Here is a 20,435-nt window from a genome sequence, read left to right as displayed (position 1 = left end):
CCGTGAGGAGCACCGCTGAACAGGGCCCCGCCGTGAGGAGCACCGCTGAACAGGGCCCCGCCAAGACAGGCACCGCTGAACAGGGCCCCGCCGTGAGGAGCACCGCTGAACAGGGCCCCGCCGTGAGGAGCACCGCTGAACAGGGCCCCGCCAAGACAGGCACCGCTGAACAGGGCCCCGCCGTGAGGAGCACCGCTGAACAGGGCCCCGCAAAGACAGGCACCGCTGAACAGGGCCCCGCCGTCTCAAGCACCACTCCGCTGGGCCCTTCCTGTCAAGCACCGCTCCGCTGGGCCTTTCATCTCAAGCACCGCTCCGCTGGGCCCTTCCTGTCAAGCACCGCTCCGCTGGGCCCTTCATCTCAAGCACCGCTCCGCTGGGCCCTTCCTGTCAAGCACCGCTCCGGTGGGCCCTTCCTGTCAAGCACGGCTCCGCTGGGCCCTTCCTGTCAAGCACCGCTCCGCTGGGCCCTTCCTGTCAAGCACGGCTCCGATGGGCCCTTCATCTCAAGCACCGCTCCGCTGGGCCCTTCATCTCAAGCACCGCTCCGCTGGGCCCTTCCTGTCAAGCACCGCTCCGCTGGGCCCTTTATCTCGAACACGGCTCCGCTGGGCCCTTCATCTCAAGCACCGCTCCGCTGGGCCCTTCATCTCAAGCACCGCTCCACTGGGCCCTTCCTGTCAAGCACCGCTGCGCTGGGCCCTTCCTGTCAAGCACCGCTCCGCTGGGCCCTTCATCTCAAGCACCGCTCCGCTGGGGCCTTCATCTCAAGCACCGCTCCGCAGGGCACCGCCGTCTCAAGCACCGCTGGTCCATTGACAGTGCCGGTTCTGTGTCGAGCAGGTGTTCACGAAGCACTCTGGGCACCATGCCTCCTCCAATACCAGTGGAGTCGGTTATCCATCTGATGGACTGTGGCTTTGCACTCCCCAGGATGGTACAGTGGGCATGGAGGCCCCTCGTGGATCTGGCGTCGTGGACTCATGTGGCTGAGGTGCCCCCCTTTCCCTTCCCCCTGAGGTGCCTGTTGTTTTCTCATCTGATGACCCAGCAGTGTTCTCTCAATGGTTTCCGGTCTCCTGTGTGGGCTTTGCCCATGTGTTTGTACACATTGGCCCACGGACTATGGATTTTGAACGGACTGTGCAGGACTTATTGACTATGTTTATACTTTGCACTATGTTCATTATTTCTTTTGTATATTTGATTTGGCATATTTACCATGACTTAAATGAACCTATTTTATACATAAATTTTAAACTTCATTTGAATTATGTCTTTGCATTCTTCCGGGGGGTTTGGGGTGTGTAGGTATTGGGGGGGTGGGTTGGGGGGGGTGGGTGTATTGCGTATGTGTGTGCCCGTAAGCTTTCCTCCTCCCCCTCCCCTGTGTCGTAGGTGCAGTACTCACTGTTGTCGTCTGCGCCGGCGTTCGTACTCCTGGTAGATGAGCAGGTAGACAATAGCCGGTAGGATGTGTAATTCGGGCTCCATGCTGTCCTCCTTCCTCGTGGAGTGTGTATAGGTGAGCGTTTTCCCGTTCGTAGTCTGTTTCCGCCGTGTTTTTATCGGCGGGGCTCCCGCCCCGGAAAAGGTGGCGGATTGGTGAGTTGTGATAGGGTGGGCGGTACATTGTCTGCCGCCTGCCTGTTGGCGGTGACCGCCGCGCTGTTTGTCGGTCCCGCCGTGGCGGTCGGAGTGTTAATGTGGCGGGCTGTGTTGGCGGTTCCCGCCAGGGTCAGAATTCCATTTTTTCGACCGCCTGCCTGTTGGCGGGTTGGCCGCCACTTTATCACCAACCGCCAAGGTTGGAATGACCCCCTTAATGTATCTTAAGGATCTTTGGGGGTCATTCAGACCCCGGCGGGCGGCGGGAGCCGCCCGCCTGGAGGGAACCGCCATATGGCCATTCTGGCTTTCCCGCTGGGCTGGCGGGCGACCGCCAGAAGGCCTCCCGCCAGCCCAGCGGGAAACCCCTTCCCACGAGGAAGCCGGCTCCGAATAGAGCCGGCGGAGTGGGAAGGTGCGACGGGTGCAGTTGCACCCGTCGCAAATTTCAGTGTCTGCTGAGCAGACAATGAAATTCTTTGTGGGGCCCTCTTACGGGGGCCCCTGCAGTGCCCATGCCATTGGCATGGGCACTGCAGGGGCCCCCAGGGGCCCCACGACACCCCATACCGCCATCCTGTTCCTGGCGGGCGAACTGCCAGGAACAGGATGGCGGTATGGGGTGTCGGAATCCCCATGGTGGCGCAGCAAGCTGCGCCGCCATGGAGGATTCCTGAGGGCATCGGAAAACCGGCGGGAGACCGCCGGTTTTCCTGTTCTGACCGTGGCCAAACCGCCGCGGTCAGAATGCCCTGCGGGGCACCGCCAGCCTGTTGGCGGTGCTCCCGCATCCCCGGCCCCGGCGGTCCTTGACCGCCGGCGTCGGAATGACCCCCTTTGTCTTAAAATGTATTTAAAAGTCTGAATTATTTTTATAAATTCTGGTCTTGAGTTATTCAATGAGTGTGTGTGGTGCAGGATTGGATTTGTGAGTACAGCAAATACGAAGCACATCTGGATTAGCCTAACTGCTTGATAAGCTACCTTACAAATTGGAGTATTAGGTTCTTTGATTTTTACCTCTGGAAACCATCTTGTGGTTGCCTGGGACCCCTGCACAGGCACCTAGTTTTGCACACCATATAGAGGGCCAGCTACCTACATTTGGTGTATATGTGGTGGGATAAAGACTTTGAATTTGCTGATACCACTTTTTCGATTATGTGAACACATAAATAACTTTCTAAATTCTCTTTAGATAATTGTTTTTGATTTGTCTATTTGACTACCAACTTTTACAAATTTCTAAAAGTAATTGTTACTGCCCTGTTTTGGTCCCTGCAACTTAGAAAAAGTTTTAAAAGTCATTACTTTAGTAGGTTTTCCAAACAAGGGAATTTTAAATTCTAAAAAAGGTCCCAACTTTAGTAAGATGTCTGATACAGAGGCCAGAACCCAGGCGCTCAACTTGGAACCTTATGAGGCATATACCTAGGACCAATTAAGAGACTCTGCAGACTTTACAAGATTCAAACTGGAAAAAGCCCCAAAACAGAGAAACTTGGGTTTCTGGTGGCCCAGTATGAAAAAGATCATCCCCCAGCTGATAATGATGATGCATTTGAGGAGGATCAAGATCCTGTGGAGATGGGGAATGGGGGTAGCTCCTCTTCCCACAGCAGCTCTAAATCACCCACATACACAGACCTGTAACTTGCCAGGCTGACCAAAAGACTGGCTTAAGAAAGTCAGCTTTCAGAAATAGAAAAACAAAGAAAAGAGTTGGGCTTCACACCCATCTCTGGTGGCAGCATACACGTTTTGAAAGAAAAAGCTTTCAACGTCAAACTTCTAAAAGGAGTTGCCCCTCCCTTTAATGAAGGAGATGATATAGTGAAATGGTTTTCTGTCTTTGAAGGAGCCTGTATTGTGTGGGAAATTGAAAAGAAACACTGGGGCCTGCTTCTGTGGAAGTTATTCTTAGGATAGTGCAGGACTAGGCTCCTGACACTGAATGAGGCAGATTCTAAATCCTATTATCTCATGAATGGTACCCTGATTGAGGGCTTTGGATTTACAACTAAAAAGTACAGGATAAAGTTCAGGGAAGCTAGAAAATCCCAGACATGGGTTGACCTTCTGGAGTATTCAGTAAAAATGGTGGGTGGTTGGTTAGCTGGGAACAAGGTACAATTTGTTTGTGAAAGAGCATCTGTTGAGTAATTGTTCAAATGATAGGCTACATCAACATCTGGTAGACCTTGGTCCACTTTCTCCTCAATAGTTGGGGAGGAAGATGGACCTTTGGGTCAAAACAAGGGTGACCAAAACTACCACTGGTGGGGGAGACCAAAACAAAAGAGGCCAACAAGCACTCCCCAAAAGAAAGATGGGAGACAGGATAAAAACAACCAAGAGTCTTTTCAAGGCCCGCAAACATGTGCACAGAAGGGTGGGTCCAGAGACTACTCACAGTCCATGGGAGGTTACAAAGGGAAACACTTTAACCTCAGCAAGGCTTTGTGCCAAGTCTATAAGACAAAAGGGCACCAAACTGGAGACTCTGGCTGTTAAATTAGAAATAATGCCTCTAGTCAACCTGCAGTAAATGCAGTTGCCAATACCCAGATGGGGTCCGATGTGTGGCCTGGCCATGTCAGTGTTTCCACAGAGGCAACAATAGTCACTGAGGGTGGGGTAGATTTATCCTGTGCTGCCTGGCTAAGTAACATGAACAAATACTGGCAGCACCCTATGATTAATGGGGAAAAACAGAAACTGTGAGGGATCCAGGGGCTAGTATCACCATGGTATCTCAGCACCTGTTCCGCTCACCTCAGTTCCTAGTAGGGAGGTCTTATCCTGTCACCAATGGTGACAATGAGACCAAATTCCATCCCATGGCCATGGTAAACTTTGAATGGGGGGGGGGCGGGCAAAAATAAGTGGTTGTGTCCTCATCCATCCCTGTAGATTCCCTACTTGGTAATGACCTGAAGCAGTCCCCCTGGGATGAGGAAGAGCTAAAAACCCATGCAGCAATGCTTGGAATCGCTGAGTGGGCTTGTGTCAAGACTAGGGCACAGAGCAAACTTCAGAGAGAAAAAGGAGAGCTGGATCCCAAAATAGTGGACTTGCTAGTGACAAGGCAGGTAGGCACTTAAAGGTCCCCCTAATTCCATTACCTGTGGTTGTGGTTCCCTTTGAAAGGGTAGGGGTTGACATTGTTGGCCCCTTGACTCTCCAACAGCATAAGGATATAGATACATCTTAGTGGAAGTGGATCATGCCACTAGGTATCATCAGGCTATTCCCCTTAGGACAATCACTGCACCCGCAGTTGCAAAGGCCCTCCTGGGTGTCCTTACCATGGTTGGGTTCCTTAAGGCTGTAGCATCAGACAAATGGTCAAACTTTATGCCTGCATACGTAAAACACATGTGGCAGAAATGTGGAGTGACATATAAGTTCACTACCCCATACCATCCACAAACCAATGGGCTGATCGAAAGATTCAACCAGACCCTAAAAGGCATGATTGAAGGGCTCCCTGAAAAACACAGAAGGCGATAGGATGTCCTACTTCCTTGCATGCTGTTTGTCTACAGGGAAGTGCCACAAAAGGGTGTAGGTTTTTCTCCTTTTGAAATTTTGCTTGGGTACCATGTCAGGGGACCACTGAATCTTGTAAGGGAAGGCTACAGGATACCTCTCCAAGAACCCAAACAAGACATTGTGGACTATGTGCTTGGCCTCCGTTCTAGAATGGCTGAGTACATGGAGAAAGCCAGCAAAAATCTAAAGGCCATCCGAGAGCTTTAAAAGCTTTGGTGTTACCAAAAAGCTGCAATGGTGGAGTTCCAACCAGGGCAGAAAGTTTGGGTGTTGGAGACTGTTGCTCCAAGGGCCCCCAGGACAAATGGGCTGGGACCTATCCCATCCTTGAAAAGAAAGGGGAGGTAACAAATCTAGTGGACGTAGGCAGTTGCAAGAACCCCAAGAGAATCATACATGTCAACCGCCTAAAACCCTACTATGACAGAGCTGATGTGACCATGCTCATGGTTACAGATGAGGGACAGAAAGATGAGAGTGAACCTCTCCCTGATCTCCTCTCCAGCAATCCCCAAGATGGTTCTGTAGATGGGGTGATTTTGACAGACATCCTCTCAGAACAACAGCAGACTGATTGCAGGAAAATCCCTAACCAGTATGCTTGGCTCTTTTCTCTGACCCCTGGGAAGTCAAACTGGTGTACCCATGATGTGGACACTGGTGACAGCCTGTCTGTCAACAATAACATTTACAGAAATTCTGATCATATCAGAGAAAGTATAGAAACTGAAGTCAAGAAAATGTTGGATTTTGGTTCATTGAACCCTTTGAGAGCACCTGGGCTAGCCCAGTAGTGTTAGTCCCCAAGCATCACTCCAACGGTGACGAGAAAGAAATTAGGTTTTGTGTAGACTACGGGGGCCTCAACTCAGTTGTTGTGTAGCCATTTCAGGTATAGCTCCATATACGTTATTTTAGCACACTAGGCCTGCCGCTGTGCATTTTAACCTAGATATATTTTATTCAGCTTTGTTTATTTTTTTAACAATAGCCACATTTGAGGTCTTGTTTTATTTCTCTCTATCTAGCTGTTCGTAGCCTAGGCCAGCACTGCGTTCTTAAACAAAGACGTTTCTTTCACTCTGTGCTTTTCTCAAGGCTGCAGTAAGATAGGTTGCCAGTAAATGTGGTAACACTTTGTCTCTGGTATTCATGGAAACATACACATCGTTATGTAGGGACATTTTCTCAGAACATCAGCTATTTTATTATAAGCACAGTTCTCCGACCCAAACACATTAGAGGGAGATTCCAGCCAGATGACTACGACTGTATGCTGATTGCTGAATGCTTCGCTACAGCTGCTTCTGCAGACTTCTCAGGTATGAGGGATGATGTCTTCCTAGGGGAACCTGAAGGGCAGAACTAGAGCTTACATGCTGTGTTCTAATATAGCCTAGGTAAGAATTATTTTAATGACACTAGTGACAATATTGCAGCATTATTTTTATGCTTCACTCTCCTTGTCATAATTTTAGTCCTGTCATGCTTCATTGTCCTGGTTATTGCAGTACATGATTTATTATCCAAAATGTAGTTGCTTCATTAAAACCTTATTGAAACATATACTGCCTCTGTTTGTCCTTGTATATGTGAGAACAATGTATTTTTAAAAAAAATATTTTTTTATTAACATTTTATCCTTCAATAAACAGTATTATGTTTACAGCACCATCTTGTTTGCTTCGTGTTAGTGCATAACAGTGTTAATATCACTACTGTCTACATTGTTTGAATGTTCTACTTCATTAATTATTCAATAACCTTTATACTTTAAACATATGCAAGAATAGAACATCAGTGGCGCTTCTTCTCGTATGGGTTGCCCAATTGGCCTAGTGTAGCAGGGTCATGTTTTTCTAGCTATTATACAACACCTTTAACTCGTTTCAAACATTAATTAACTTAAACTTAAACACGATGGCAAAGTAGGGTGTGGAGGCTGCTAATGCAGGGGGATGCCATTTCTTGGCTTTTCCAGTATGTATGGTGTCATTACTCATAGACTTTTCTGGTTTCAGATGGGTGGGGCGTCTACCGGGTCCAGCCTGTCTGTTAATCAATGTCATGGGCTCTGTCCCCTGTTGCCCGCCTTTTGTTTAATCTCGGCCTTATCTTGTCTTCCCTTATCATGTCCTAGAGGGCGAGGCAACATTTCCTCCCTTCCTATGTTTATCCAGTCTCCACTCCTGTTGGAGTGTCTGCGTCCGCTGTTCTCAATATATTGTCCCAGCTTGTCATTGCTACTTCCCATTTCTGTGCTATAGGGTGGCGACGCAGTCCCCTCCCCTCCTCGCTCTTCAGGACCTGGAGTTCGGCTCTAGCCCATGTTGTAACGTCTTGTCTCCACCCAACCCTGGGGGGCCGAGACTGTGCCTTCCAGTTCTTTGTGATCTGTCTCCTATATAATACCAGTGCCAGATTCAGAAATCGGGTCTTCACTCTTCCCCGCGGCAACCCATTCCCAAAGCCCATCAAACATCTGTCAGGGGTCGGAGTCAGGTTCATATTAAGGAGTCTCGATAGGTCGGACATCACCTCTTCCCACCCCAGTTGGATCTCTGGACAGGTCCATACCATGTGGTCAAAATTTGCGTCTACATTTTTACATCTAGGGCACAACCTAGGAACTCCCCCAGAGATTACTGTTAGCCGATGTGGGGTGAGGTACGTTCTGTGGAGATAATTATATTGTATATATCTCAGGCGCGTACTGCGAGCGACGGACCGGGGGTAAGCCAAAGCTCTGTTCCATTCCGCATCTGACGGTTCCCTACCGACTGTCCTCCCCCATCTCTCTCTCAGTGGCCGCAGGGAATCTAGTGCATCCTCAACTTGAACTCGGTATAATTTAGATATCAGATGGGACTCATCTCCTGATGTCAATAGGAGATGCAGCACCCTGTGGGTGGCTGGTTCCGCGTTGACCGTGATCCAGTGCGTTTTCAGCACATGTATCAGTTTATGATACATAAGGAACTGACCCGGGGAGACTCCACTGTCAACAAGATTAGTGAAAGATCTCAACACTCCCTCCTGAAACAGGTCTCCCACCGTTTCTATTCCTGCTCTCCTCCAGGTTCCGAGGCTCATGCCTCCCAGGTTCCTCTCACCAGCCTCGATCGTAAGTACCGCCAGGGGTAGGGCCGGAGAGTACGGGAGGACAGTGCCATCCCTTTTCACGCACCTCTTCCAACATGCTGACGCCACTTTTGTCATCGGGCTGTGCATGTGGGGATTAAGCTTCCTATTTGTCATTCGAGCAATGAACTGATTTATGTCCTCCACTACTCGGTCGGCGTACCTCTCCAGGTGACCCTTACCTGTGAGCCACCCGGCAACCCATTGCAGCTGGGATGCCAGGTAGTAGGCTTCAAAATCTGGTGCTCCTAGACCCCCCTTGTTAGTTGGCCTGCATAGTATCTGGAGCGAGGTGCGTCTACGGCCATCATCCCATATAAGTTCCCTGAGTAGGGTGTTAAGTTCACGAAACCACGCTGTTGGAATCAGAAGGGGCAGGTTAGCGAAGTAGTATAGAAGCCGGGGCAGCATTACCATTTTGGACAATGCTACTCTGGCCATTATCGTCAATTTCTGCGATCGCCAGAACCCCACCTAGGACTTCAGAGATCGTAGAGCTCTGCCCAGGTTACCCTCGCGCAAGTCTGCCCTGTTGTGAAACACCTGTATGCCCAAGTACTTAAAGGTTCGAGGGGCCCAAATCATATCCCCAGGGCATGTTGTCGGGCGTTCGCCGCCCGGAGCCATAGGGAACATGCATGTCTTGCTACGGTTGAGGCAAAGTCCAGATATGTTCCCATAGTTCTCCAGCACTCCCAGCGCCCATGGGAGATCCTTCTCTCCGTTCCTAAGGTAGACAAGTATATCGTCAGCATATAGCGAGATGATATGTTCTTGGTATCCCCATTCCACTCCTCTACCCACGCCCTCCCGCCGCATCTGGGACGCCAGCGGCTCGATGGCCAGGGCGAATAACAGAGGGGACAATGGGCAACCTTGTCTGGTTCCCCTGTGAATTGGGTAAGTTCCGGATACTGTTTTACCTGTTCTCACTCTTGCCAGCGGTGACGTGTACAACAAGTCCACCCATTTGACCCAATCTTCACCCATTCCCATACGGAGCATCACTGCTCTCAAGTAGTCCCATCTGATCGAGTCAAATGCCTTCTCAAAATCCACCGCGAGCAACACCCCTGCTGCAGGTTTCATGTCGCTAGGCATATTCAGGACCGCAAAGAGACGTCTCAGGTTTAAGGAGGTGCTGCGATTCGGGACGAAACCATTCTGGTCTACATGTACCAGAGTTGGTACAAGAGGGAGTAAACGGTTGGCCAAGATCTTGCTTAGTATTTTAAAATCACTGTTTAGCATTGACAGGGGGCGGAAGTCAGTCACAGAGGGTTGCCTAGATTTTGTCTTAGGGAGTGGGACTACCATTGCCTCTCTCATGGTGCACGGCATTATCCCATTCTGTAGCGATTCTGTATACATCTCTACCAACTGGGGGGTCAGTTGCTTCTCAAATTTTTTATAAAAGTCCATTGGGAGGCCGTCTGTTCCCGGGGTCTTCCCTGAGGCTAATTGAGCTATAGCTTCACTGACCTCCGCCACCGTCACTGGGCCCCCCAGCCTATCCCTGTCTCCGGCCATCAGGCTCGTTATAGGTATATGTTGTAGGTAATTATCAAAGACCTCCGTACTGATTTCAGCCGGTTTTCCATATAAAAAGGTGTAATATTCCTTGAATGCATCATTTACAGGGCCTGGTCTACTTCTGCATGACCCTTCCTTATCCAGCACATTTGAGATGGGCTCAGCATCTCCACCCGGCCTCACCAACCAGGCTAACATTTTCCCAGACCTACCCTCTTCAGATTGTAGGGAGGCAAAGTATTTTTGTGTGCTGTGGCATCTAAGTTGTTCTTCGATCTGGGAATGGTCTCTCTTTGCCTGAGTATATTTCTCATTTACTAGTGTGCCAATCCCCTGAGTAAGTTCTCCCTCATGTATTATCTTCTCTAGCGTAGTCAGCTCCCTTTCAAGTGTGCGTCTCACTCCGGCCGATTGTCCAAGACAAAAACCCCTTGTCACCACCTTGAGGGCCTCCCATTCCGTAGATCTAGAGGTGGTGGATCCACTGTTAAATTGAATATGGTCAGTCAGATGCTGTCTCAGGGCGTCTCTATATGCTGGGTCCTCAAGTGCTGTAGGGGACAGTCTCCAGGCCGGAATGGGGGGCCTAATCTCTGCTGCCCTCCATGTTACCAATAGGGGGCTGTGGTCGGACAGTGTACGGCCCAGATATTCTGAGTGAACCATCCCACGTGCAAGGTCTGCCTTACACGCCACCCTGTTGATTCTGGTGTGGAGTCGGTGAAGGCCCGAATAATATGAGTAATCCCTGTTGTGTAAGTGTTGTTCCCGCCATATATCCACTAGCCCCCAGTAGCTCATCCATTCACTAAGTTTCCCAGCTATCTTACTTGACATTGCACCCTGTAGTGGGGGGGAGCATCTATCCAAGTCTACATCTAATATACTATTGAAGTCCCCTCCAACCAAAAGCTCTCCTCTCCTCTGGCGGGTGAGGTGGCTCGATAATTTCGTCAAAAAGGGGATCTGGTCCTGATTTGGGGCATACATGCAGCACAGGACAATCGGTGTGCCGCATAGCTGTCCCTCCAGAATCACGAACCTCCCCTCACGATCTATGTTGGAAGCTTCTATCTCTAGGGGAACCCCTGCACGGATCCAGATCATTACTCCCCTTGCGTACGCTGAGTACTCTGTTGCGAACACCCGCCCCCTCCACCTACGTCTCAATCTCTCAGGTTCACCAGCCGCCAGGTGGGTCTCCTGTAGCATTGCTACCTGTATATTCCTCCTTTTTAAATAAGCCAGTATTTTGTGTCGCTTGGCCGGTGACCCCATCCCTCTAACGTTCCACGTTAAGAAATTGTATTCTACCATGTTGGTGATTTTTAAATTTACATTGGCTACTCTTTGCTACTTTTACCGTCTGCTGTCCCCTGATCCTTAGTGAAGCACTGTTGTTACGCAACCATTCACCACCCCTTGCCATCCTAACTAGTAACTGCTTATCCCAACTCCCCCTCCCCAGGGCACCTCTCAAACAGTAGGCTGCCCAAAAAAAGAAAAAACACCCGTGCAACAGTGCAGCATGTTTCATCTTTTAGTTGCAGTTCTCGCCAGTCCACCTGTACAGGCGAGATTCCAGTAGGGGGGTGGCCCTGCACGGAGGGGCCATTAGTGCACCATTTGCGCCCGCCCCGGGGTATCCGGTAAGCCTCTGGGCCTCAGAGGTCATCTGCAGTTTGTGGGGTCACTACCGGGGCCTGCACCGAGCTGCTCGAGCCCCCCGCCGATGACATCACAGTCTCGTCAGAATCACCGCCAGAGTCCTCCTGGGGGGTCCCCTCTCCGTTCACACGGGCCGCTGCCTCCAGTGCTGCTCTTCTGCCACTTTCTTTTTGGTTCCGGGATGGTGCCAAGCGTGGGCGACTTCGGGTCCGTCTTTCCCTGTGGGGCCGGCGCGGTCCACCCCCGGTCGGGCCCCCCCTCCCGAGCCGCTCTGTCTGGGTCCCATGAGTTTCCAGCCATTCCCATGCCTCCTCCGGGGATTGAAGAAATGTTGTTTTACTGTCAAGCATTACTTTCAGCTTAGCCGGGTACAGCAACGAATATTGTATACCTTCGTCCCTTAGGGCCCTTTTGACTGCCATGTATGAGGCACGCTTACTCTGTACCTCTACTGTAAAGTCCGGGAACAGCGTGACTTCGCCATTTGCTACGTTAAATGGGCCCTCTTCTCGCGCCCTTTGTAGCAAGATGTCCCTGTCTCTATAGTGTAGTAATCTTGCGATCACCACTCGGGGGGGCCTGCCCGGCGCCAGGGGCCTCGCAGGCACGCGGTGCGCTCTTTCCAGAGTGTAGAATGAAGTAAGCCGGCCCGGTGCCACCACTGTGCTCAACCATTTTTCCAGGAATTCTACCATATTTGATCCTTCTGCCCCCTCCGGGAGGCCCACCACTCGCACATTATTACGCCGGCTTCTCCCCTCTGCGTCCTCATTTCTTCGCTCTAGTCGCATCACTCTATCTCTGAGGTGCGACATTTCGGCCTGCAGGTCTTTTTGTTTTGGTGCGATGTCGGCCAGTGTGGTTTCTGTCTCTTTGACTCTGTCCGATAATTTGTGATGGTCAGCCCCAAAGAGGCCCAGTTCAACCGCGACCTGATTGATGTCGTGTTGCAGTGTTAACTTAGTGTCTTCTATCGCACCCAATATTTTGTCCAGGGTGTCCTGTACATCGACCTGCAATGGACCCCGCACGTCCCCCCCCCCGCGCCCGGGGGTTGCTGTGCCGTCCATGACTTTAGCCCTGTGGCGGTTCTTAGGGGACATCGATTACGTAGGAGATCGTCCCCCCCCAGTGGCGAATCCGACCACGGTGCGTTAGCTCAGGGGATCCCCCATCTAGGACTTCCGTCTCAACCACAGGGGCCGCCAGGTAGAATCCCATCAGCACCAGAGACCCGTGCTTTCTCGCTCAGGATCTCCGTGGACTCGGGGCGCGTTGCACCAGGACACGAGGCACCACACCAGTTCGACCACAGTAGTCGCCACTTCAGGGGCCGGACCGGACCGGTCAGGCAAGGCGCCCACTATCGACCATCCCCCGCGGTGGGCCACCGCGCGGAGTAACGCGGACCGCTTCCATCCCATTTCGGCAGGCGAGCCCTGCTAGGCAGTTCATCCACTCTTAAGGAGGCGCTGCAAAGCGCCGCTTCGCTGTGCCTTACCCCCGGGCCACCGGCCGTCCGCCGTTACTCAGTTCTTCGATTGGCATGCCCCAGTCGGGGTCACCCCGGGATTCTCATCTCCCCAAATGCAGCCGGGCGATCCTTCATGCTCTGTGGCCCGGGGCCCACCATGCTAGTCCCAAGCTCAGGGGCCAGCGCTCCGTTCGCGCAGTAGGCCACCACGGGCACGACCATCCAACAGGGGGCCCCTCTATCCGCCGATCGTCTCGCTCGGCCGAGGGTCCGGTACTTTCCTCCCCAAGGGCGGCCCTCCCGGGGCCCGGCCCGTTCCGCAGGAGTGTGCCGGTGCTCAAAGTGGGTGTCCGCTACACCAGAGGCCCCTTCCGCCAGACACAGCGTGCCGCATGCAGGGTCGGCGCCACAGCAAGGCTCCCGGCAGCCGGGCCCCCGCCAAGCCCAGGGGCTCCGGTCGTTTCTCCTTACTTGCGAGGGTGGGGCCGGAGGGCCCGCACGCACCCCCGGTCGCCGTCACACCGTCCTCCGCGGTCTCGGGAACACAAGGCTTTCCACGAACAGCCCTGCAGCAACCCCCAGGCAGGAGGGGGGCCGCGGTCGGCTGGCTCCCCCTCAAACGGCGCGCGGTCCCACGCCCAGCCGCGTATTCGCTCACTCGCTCAGTCCGGCTCCCGACATTAACGCGGCGACAGGCCCAAGGCCGAGGGGCTCGCCGGCCGCCCCCGACGGGCTCCGCCAGGCTCGCTCTGGGCTCCACCGGTGCTCGGGTCGCCTACACGTGTCCCTGAACTCGCTCCCCGTCAATTTGCCCCGGGGGGAGGCCCAGGATAACAGGAGAAGTTTAGGCCCCTCCGGAGCAGACGGATCAAGCGTGCGCCATCTTTGGCTTCGTGGCCACGCCCCCTGTGAGAACAATGTAAATGAGAGAAATGGATGCGATCTGAGTGACCACGATTTCCCTGAGGAGTCAATTGTGTCATGCCCTTGGCTGCCCAATCATCCTTGCTCTTGGGTGGAGATGAAGCACTGCTAGTTGGCTGGAGCAAAACCTTGAATAGGCCAACAGGTGTCACCTGTAGTGAGTTAGACTCAGTCCCCAACACCGCAGATGATTCTGCCGCTCAAATCCAGTAGTTTAATTAGAATAATGAGAATAAATTGAAGATCTACACATCTTCTGCTACTGGCTGCATGATAGTTACCATCCCATTGCCAGGCTTTGGGAAATGACATGACTTCCACACAGACATGACATTACACCTGCCACAGCACTTGTGTCATCATAATGTGACCTCCCATCTTGTATCTCCAAGTATCTGTGGGTATCTCTCAGCTGTCCATCCTTCATTGTACATGGGTATGAACTAATTTCTTCATTCCACAACCTATGTCACTTTTACCATGAGTATATGATGTTAGTGTGTGAAATCATCTCAGTGCTGCTTTTTTGTTAGCCACATGCAACATATCTGTCTACTTCTTCTCCCGTACATTTTTGGATGAGTCTGTGCCATGTTTGGACGTTGATGGACATACTTGCACATTCCACACCTGATTGGCATGTTGGAGACCTAGACATATTACGGAATTTTATCACTGTTGGTAACTTTCTCTTGGCCTGGCATGTGAGCATCAGTGAGTGGTATGTATAGATATGTGCTGTGTGACAGTGTAATATAGTCTATACTAGGTTACCTTGCAGACACATGTCAACCATTGATGGAAATTGCAAACCCTTTCCTACCTAGGCCATACACTCATATATCAGTCTTCACCTATACATCCAGATTAGCTTTAGGCATGTGTATTGACAGCAGATTTGTGTGACAAGTGTGTATAGAATGTACATAGGGAGTGGAACACACTCTGCCTAATTTAATTTGGTGGTGCAATGTCCCATCTTATTTTCAAATCCTGGCAATAGGCCATTTGTTTGGAGAATAAATCAGCACCCACTGCTGCTTCATTTTTCTGACAACCCGTAGCGCACTCCACAGCCAACGTGTCGATGCCATATTTGAGGTACAGCACACCATGTGGCAGGGTTGGGCCCAATAGCAGTGCCAGGACATAAACCCATTGATATACAGACCATGCTCTGGTTCTAGTGTTGGTTACTAACCCTGAACAGTAAATGAAGGTCCATAGTTACCAATGGTGTCCCCCCTTGTCACATGTGCACAGTTCTGGCGTAGCAGCAATCCTCCTGATATGTGACACAGTTCAGTCCCTACATTACTTAAACACCATTTGATAACAGCCCCTACTTTATGTATACCCTGTAGGAGGCTGGACTGGTTTGCAGCGGGTACCTTGGGTACTTACACCTTATACATGGTCCAGTTATCCCTTAATAGTGAAAAGTAGTAGTGTTCTAGCAGCTTAGGCTAATAGAGGTAGCTGTAGCAGAGCATCTTAGGCTGAACTAGGAGACATGCAAAGCTCCTGCAATACCACTATAGTTACATAGTACTTATACACAATAAAAGACAATACTCAGTGTTACCAAAAATAAAGGTACTTTATTTAACTGACACAAGGCCAAAAATATCTTAGAGGCAATACTCCTTCTGGAGATAAATATTATACACAATATATACACTAGACTCCAAAATCAGGTAAGTAAATAGTCATAGGATAGTGCAAATAATAGAAAATAGCATAGAATGCAATAGGAAGAAATATGCCTAAGGGCAACACAAATCATATACTAAGAAAGTGGAATGCAAATCATGAATTCCCCCTAGGCAAGTGTAGCGTGTAGAGGGTTGCTGGAAGTGTAAGAAAACCACAAAGGTGAGTAAAATACCCCACCCCAGAATCCAGGAAAGTAGGAGTAAAGTATTGCAAGTTTCCTCAGGACACACTACAAGTCATGATTAGAGTTATTGCAAGAAGCCAGCAAGACTGCAAGCAACAAATGGTGGATTCCTGGACCTGAAGACCTGTAAAGAGAGGAGACCAAGTCCAAACGTCACAGAAGATTCCAGGAAGGACAGGAGCCCCTGCCAACCTAGAAGATAGTGCAAAAGAGGATTCTCCCATTGGAAGAAGTCTGCAGAAGAGCACTAAAGAAGACGGCTGCGGGTTCCTGCATGATGCAAAAGATGTCTTACGTTGAGAGGTTGGATGCAGGCAAGTTGCAGCATTGGATTAATCCAACAGGCCTTTGTTCAAGCAATGTCCCAGATTGCGTCAAAATGGTGCTGCCTGGACCCAGGAGGGACCTGGGATCCTCAACTTGGACTGAGGAGGCAGAGGGGTCTCCCAACACTGGAGGGAACCCACAGATGAGCAGGCAGCGCCCATGGTGGTGCCAGGACATGGGGACCAACAAGGTGCAAATTGTGGTTGCTGTAGCACTACAAAGAAGGTCCCACGCCACTGGAGAACAACTCAGCGAGTTGATCGTCACAGGATAGGGTGCTGGGGACCTGAGCCAGGCTGTGCATGAAGGATTCTTTCAAATTGTGCACAGAGGCCTCAAGGGGTGAAGATGACGTGGTGCACAGGGGTGCTGTCGCAAACGGGGAAGGCAAGCTCTTACCTCTTCCAAATTTGAACAGCTGGACCATAGCACAGTCTCTGTCGATGGGGTCTACCACCTGTGCTCCAAGGAGCATGCTCGTTGCCAGGAGAGGAGTCCTTGAGAACCAGTCATCATCTTAGAAGGTGCCTGCTGGAGCAGGGAAGTGACTCCGTCTCGCAACGGGAGATTTCTTCGGTCCTTCTGTTGCAGGGTGAAGACAGGGAGTCCCCAGAGCGCGCACATCATGGAAACTGTTGCAGTTGCTGGCTGGAGCTTAAGTTGCAGAGTCAACGTAGCCCTTCTGGATAATTTGTTGCAGATACAGCAGTTCCTGGAGCAGTCTGCGGTTGATCAGAGGTCAGAGGATGATGCAAGAGTTGCCGAGGATTCCTGATGGAAACTTGCAAGCTGAATCTGAAGTCGAACACACAGGAGAGACCCTAAATAGCCCTGAGAGGGGGATTGGTTACCTAACCAGGTATGCATCTATCAGGAGGGGTCTCTGATGTCGCCTGCTGGCACTGGCCACTCAGAGGCCTCCAGAGTGTCCTCACACCTTGGAAGACAAGATGGGTAACGCCAGGGACACACTGGAGGAGCTCTGGGCGCCACCTCTGGGGTGGTGATGGACAGAGGAGTGGTCACTCTCCTTTCCTTTGTCCTGTTTCGCACCAGAGCAAGGACTTGGGGTCCCTGAACCAATGTAGACTGGCTCATGCAAGGAGGGCACCATCAGTGCCCTTCAAAGCATTTCCAGAGGCTCTGAGAGGCAACCCCTCCTCAGCCTGTAACATCTATTTCCAAAGGGAGAGGGTCTAACACCCTCTTTCCAAAGGAAATGCTTTGTTCTGACTTCCTGGGACTGAGCTGTTCAGACCCCAGGAGGGCAGAACCCTGTCTGTGAGGCAGCAGCAGTTGTAGCTGTAGTGCAAGCCTCAGAGAGCTGGTTTGGCAGTACTGAGCATCCATGGTGGAGCCCCCTGGATGCATGGGATTCTCCCCCAATAACATATTTGGAATGGGGGGACAATTCCATGATCCTAGACACCTTACATGGCCATATTTGGAGTTACCATTGTGAAGCTACATATTGGTATTGACCTATATGTAGTGCATGTGTGTAATAGTAACCCTGCACTTATGAAGTCTGGGGAATTGGCCCTGGACAGCGTGGGAGAACCTTTGCTGGTGCAAGGGTGCCCTCACACTTAGTAACTTTGCACGTAGCCTTCAGTGAATGAAGGTTAGACATATAGGTGACTTATAAGTTACTTAAGTGCAGTGAAAATGGCTGTCAAATAGTGTGTGCACTATTTAACGCAGGCTGCAGTGACAGTCATGTGGAAGAGTTTGTCTGATCTCCTTACGGGTGGCAAAATAAATGCTGCAGCTCATAGGACCCCAATGCCCTGGGTACCAAGGTACCATTTACTAGGGGTTTACAAGGGTGCTAATTGGAATTCGAATATGATGTCCTTAAGCTATAGTGACTAATTTGGAAACAGAGAGAGCATAAGCACTGAAGTTCTGGTTAGCAGAAATTCAGAGACACAGTTAAGCACTACTGACAACACACACATTAGGCCACAAACTATGAGCACTGGGGTCCTGGCTAGTAGGATCCCAGTGAGACAGGCAAAACACACTGACAAGTAGGATTTTCACTATGAGCACTGGAGTCCTGGCTAGCAGGATCCCAGTGACACAGTAAAAACACACTGACACACACTCACAAACAGAACAAAAGTGGGGGTAACCATGCTAGAAAGAGGCTACTTTCTCACATGCCCCCCTTGCATACATTGTGCCAAGTGTGGAGATGATGCAGGGAAAGTGTTAGGATTTTGCACATTGCCCACTTAATGCCACAATATATTTTGTACTGAATGGATCTAGGCCTTCGAGAGCCACATGCTTGTGAATTATGTGACACTGATGTGTGACATGGAGGCACTAGACCCTCTTAAATCACAAACTATGTTGCAACCATACTTTTAACTATTGTGTTTCTTTCCTGTTCTCTGAGTTATGAGTTACATTTCAATCGTAAATGTGTTGGAGAATGAGTAACCATGGACATTCTGGTGTAAGTAATTTATTGGTGATATTTACAAAGTGATAATATTTGTACAGTGACTATCTGTAGAAGTTCTGTAAAATGTGTAGTTTCCTGCAAACTCCTGTAGCAGTTTTGTAGTTCCCCCTCCAATTGTGCTGCACCATTATCACCCTCCTCTCTGTTGGGGATATTTACCTGTTCATCCCAGGGAACATTGGTCTACATACATATATTATGCAAGATTGCACATACCAGTATAATTTTACATACCAGTGGTGGAGCACACAACAGGCTTACTCCTGTAGGGGCCAGGCACCTGAACCTTGACTTCAGAAGCCCAAATGTCCTCTCCACCACATCTTGTGTTCTTCTGTGCCATTTATTATATACACACTCTTCAACCATTTTGGGATTAACATATGGAATCATCACCCAGGGCTGTATGCCGTAAACTTGTTCGGCTGCAAAGGAATGAAAGAAGATGTGTTTGTTAATAGTGGTATGGTATGTACCTTGGCAGTTGTTAGTTTTAGGTGCAGTGGTGACTCAGACTTGCTTCTGGTATACTGTATTGTATGCTCCTGTTTTGTAAAATGGTTTCATAGGTCTGTTTTGATGGATATTACAATCTTGGGTTGTGGCTCAGGGACCAGGGGATTGTAATATTCAATCCAAATGGATGGTTCACCCATTGCAAACATGTGTTGTGTTGTCCATATTTGGGCCAGTGTCCCATTGTTGGTGAAACCTTCCACCTCCTAGCATCACAGTGGTGTAATATGTACAGTCACCATGGTAGCCCTACAAAGCCAAACTCTGGTCTCCATGTTAATATGTGGCATAATGCATGCAGTGCAACACACAGGGACCCTTTGTGGCAGATGATGGCTGTGCCAGCCATCAAGTGTACTAGGGAGTGAATCACCCAATTGGAGGATGAGCAAAAGTTGGTGTAGTGGAATCTCTTAAGATCCAATACATTATTTATCACAGACACTTTCAACACATTCACAGTGCAGGCGTTGGGAGGGGGCACACCATTATTTTACATGGGTCCCTATTTACAGAGCATGGAAGGTCAGGTAGGTCCTCTATACTCCTACAGAGTCCTACTATGGCATCCATGATCTTCACAGTATTGTACAAACTCTGCACCATGGTGGGACATTTCTTGTATACGACACACACATGGTGGAGTTAGGGGGCGCTTAGGGACACATGTGAGGATCACAATGCAGCAGACAGGTGATTATGCACACCGCAGGTTTTTTCAGGTATTTGTAGGTGATATGTAGGTGGTAATGGCAACACTTGGGTTGCATTTGATATTAGTTCTGCTAGAGGCTTGAAGCCCATGACTAATGTGGGACTGTGCCTATGTCTGAATTTCTTTATATTGACATGACCTGTACCATTCACATTGCTGAGCTATACATTATTTGGTGTCATGTGTGTGGGATCTGTATTTAGGTGTGAACCAGTGGACACTAGTAGTGGTGTGGGCCCAGCTTAGTATGCAAAGGGGACATAGCTCCACCTGTCCTCACATGGTGTTCCAGTCAGGCTGTGGCTATTTTATGTACATGTGGGTATATGTGTGTGTGAGGTGCAATGATTGCAGGTTAGTATGGCATGTGGCAAATGTGTTGTTGTTTGTACATCTGTGTTCCCCTGCCCATGTGTGTTTAGTGTGGTGTGTGTCTTGTGTGTCCTCCAAGGTTGGTGTGTTGTCTGTGTACTAATTGGTGTGGTGGCTTACCTACGAGTAGGCCATTACCATTTTGCCCATCATGGAACCACTCATTTATGGTGGAAGGACGGAATATGTAGGCATCATGTACACTGCCGGAGTGTTTGGCAAGGAT

Source organism: Pleurodeles waltl, chromosome 8 (genome assembly GCF_031143425.1).
Source record: "Pleurodeles waltl isolate 20211129_DDA chromosome 8, aPleWal1.hap1.20221129, whole genome shotgun sequence".
NCBI lineage: Eukaryota > Metazoa > Chordata > Amphibia > Caudata > Salamandridae > Pleurodeles > Pleurodeles waltl.
The sequence above is the reverse complement of the archived record's forward strand: the minus strand, read 5'-3'. Positions refer to the sequence as shown.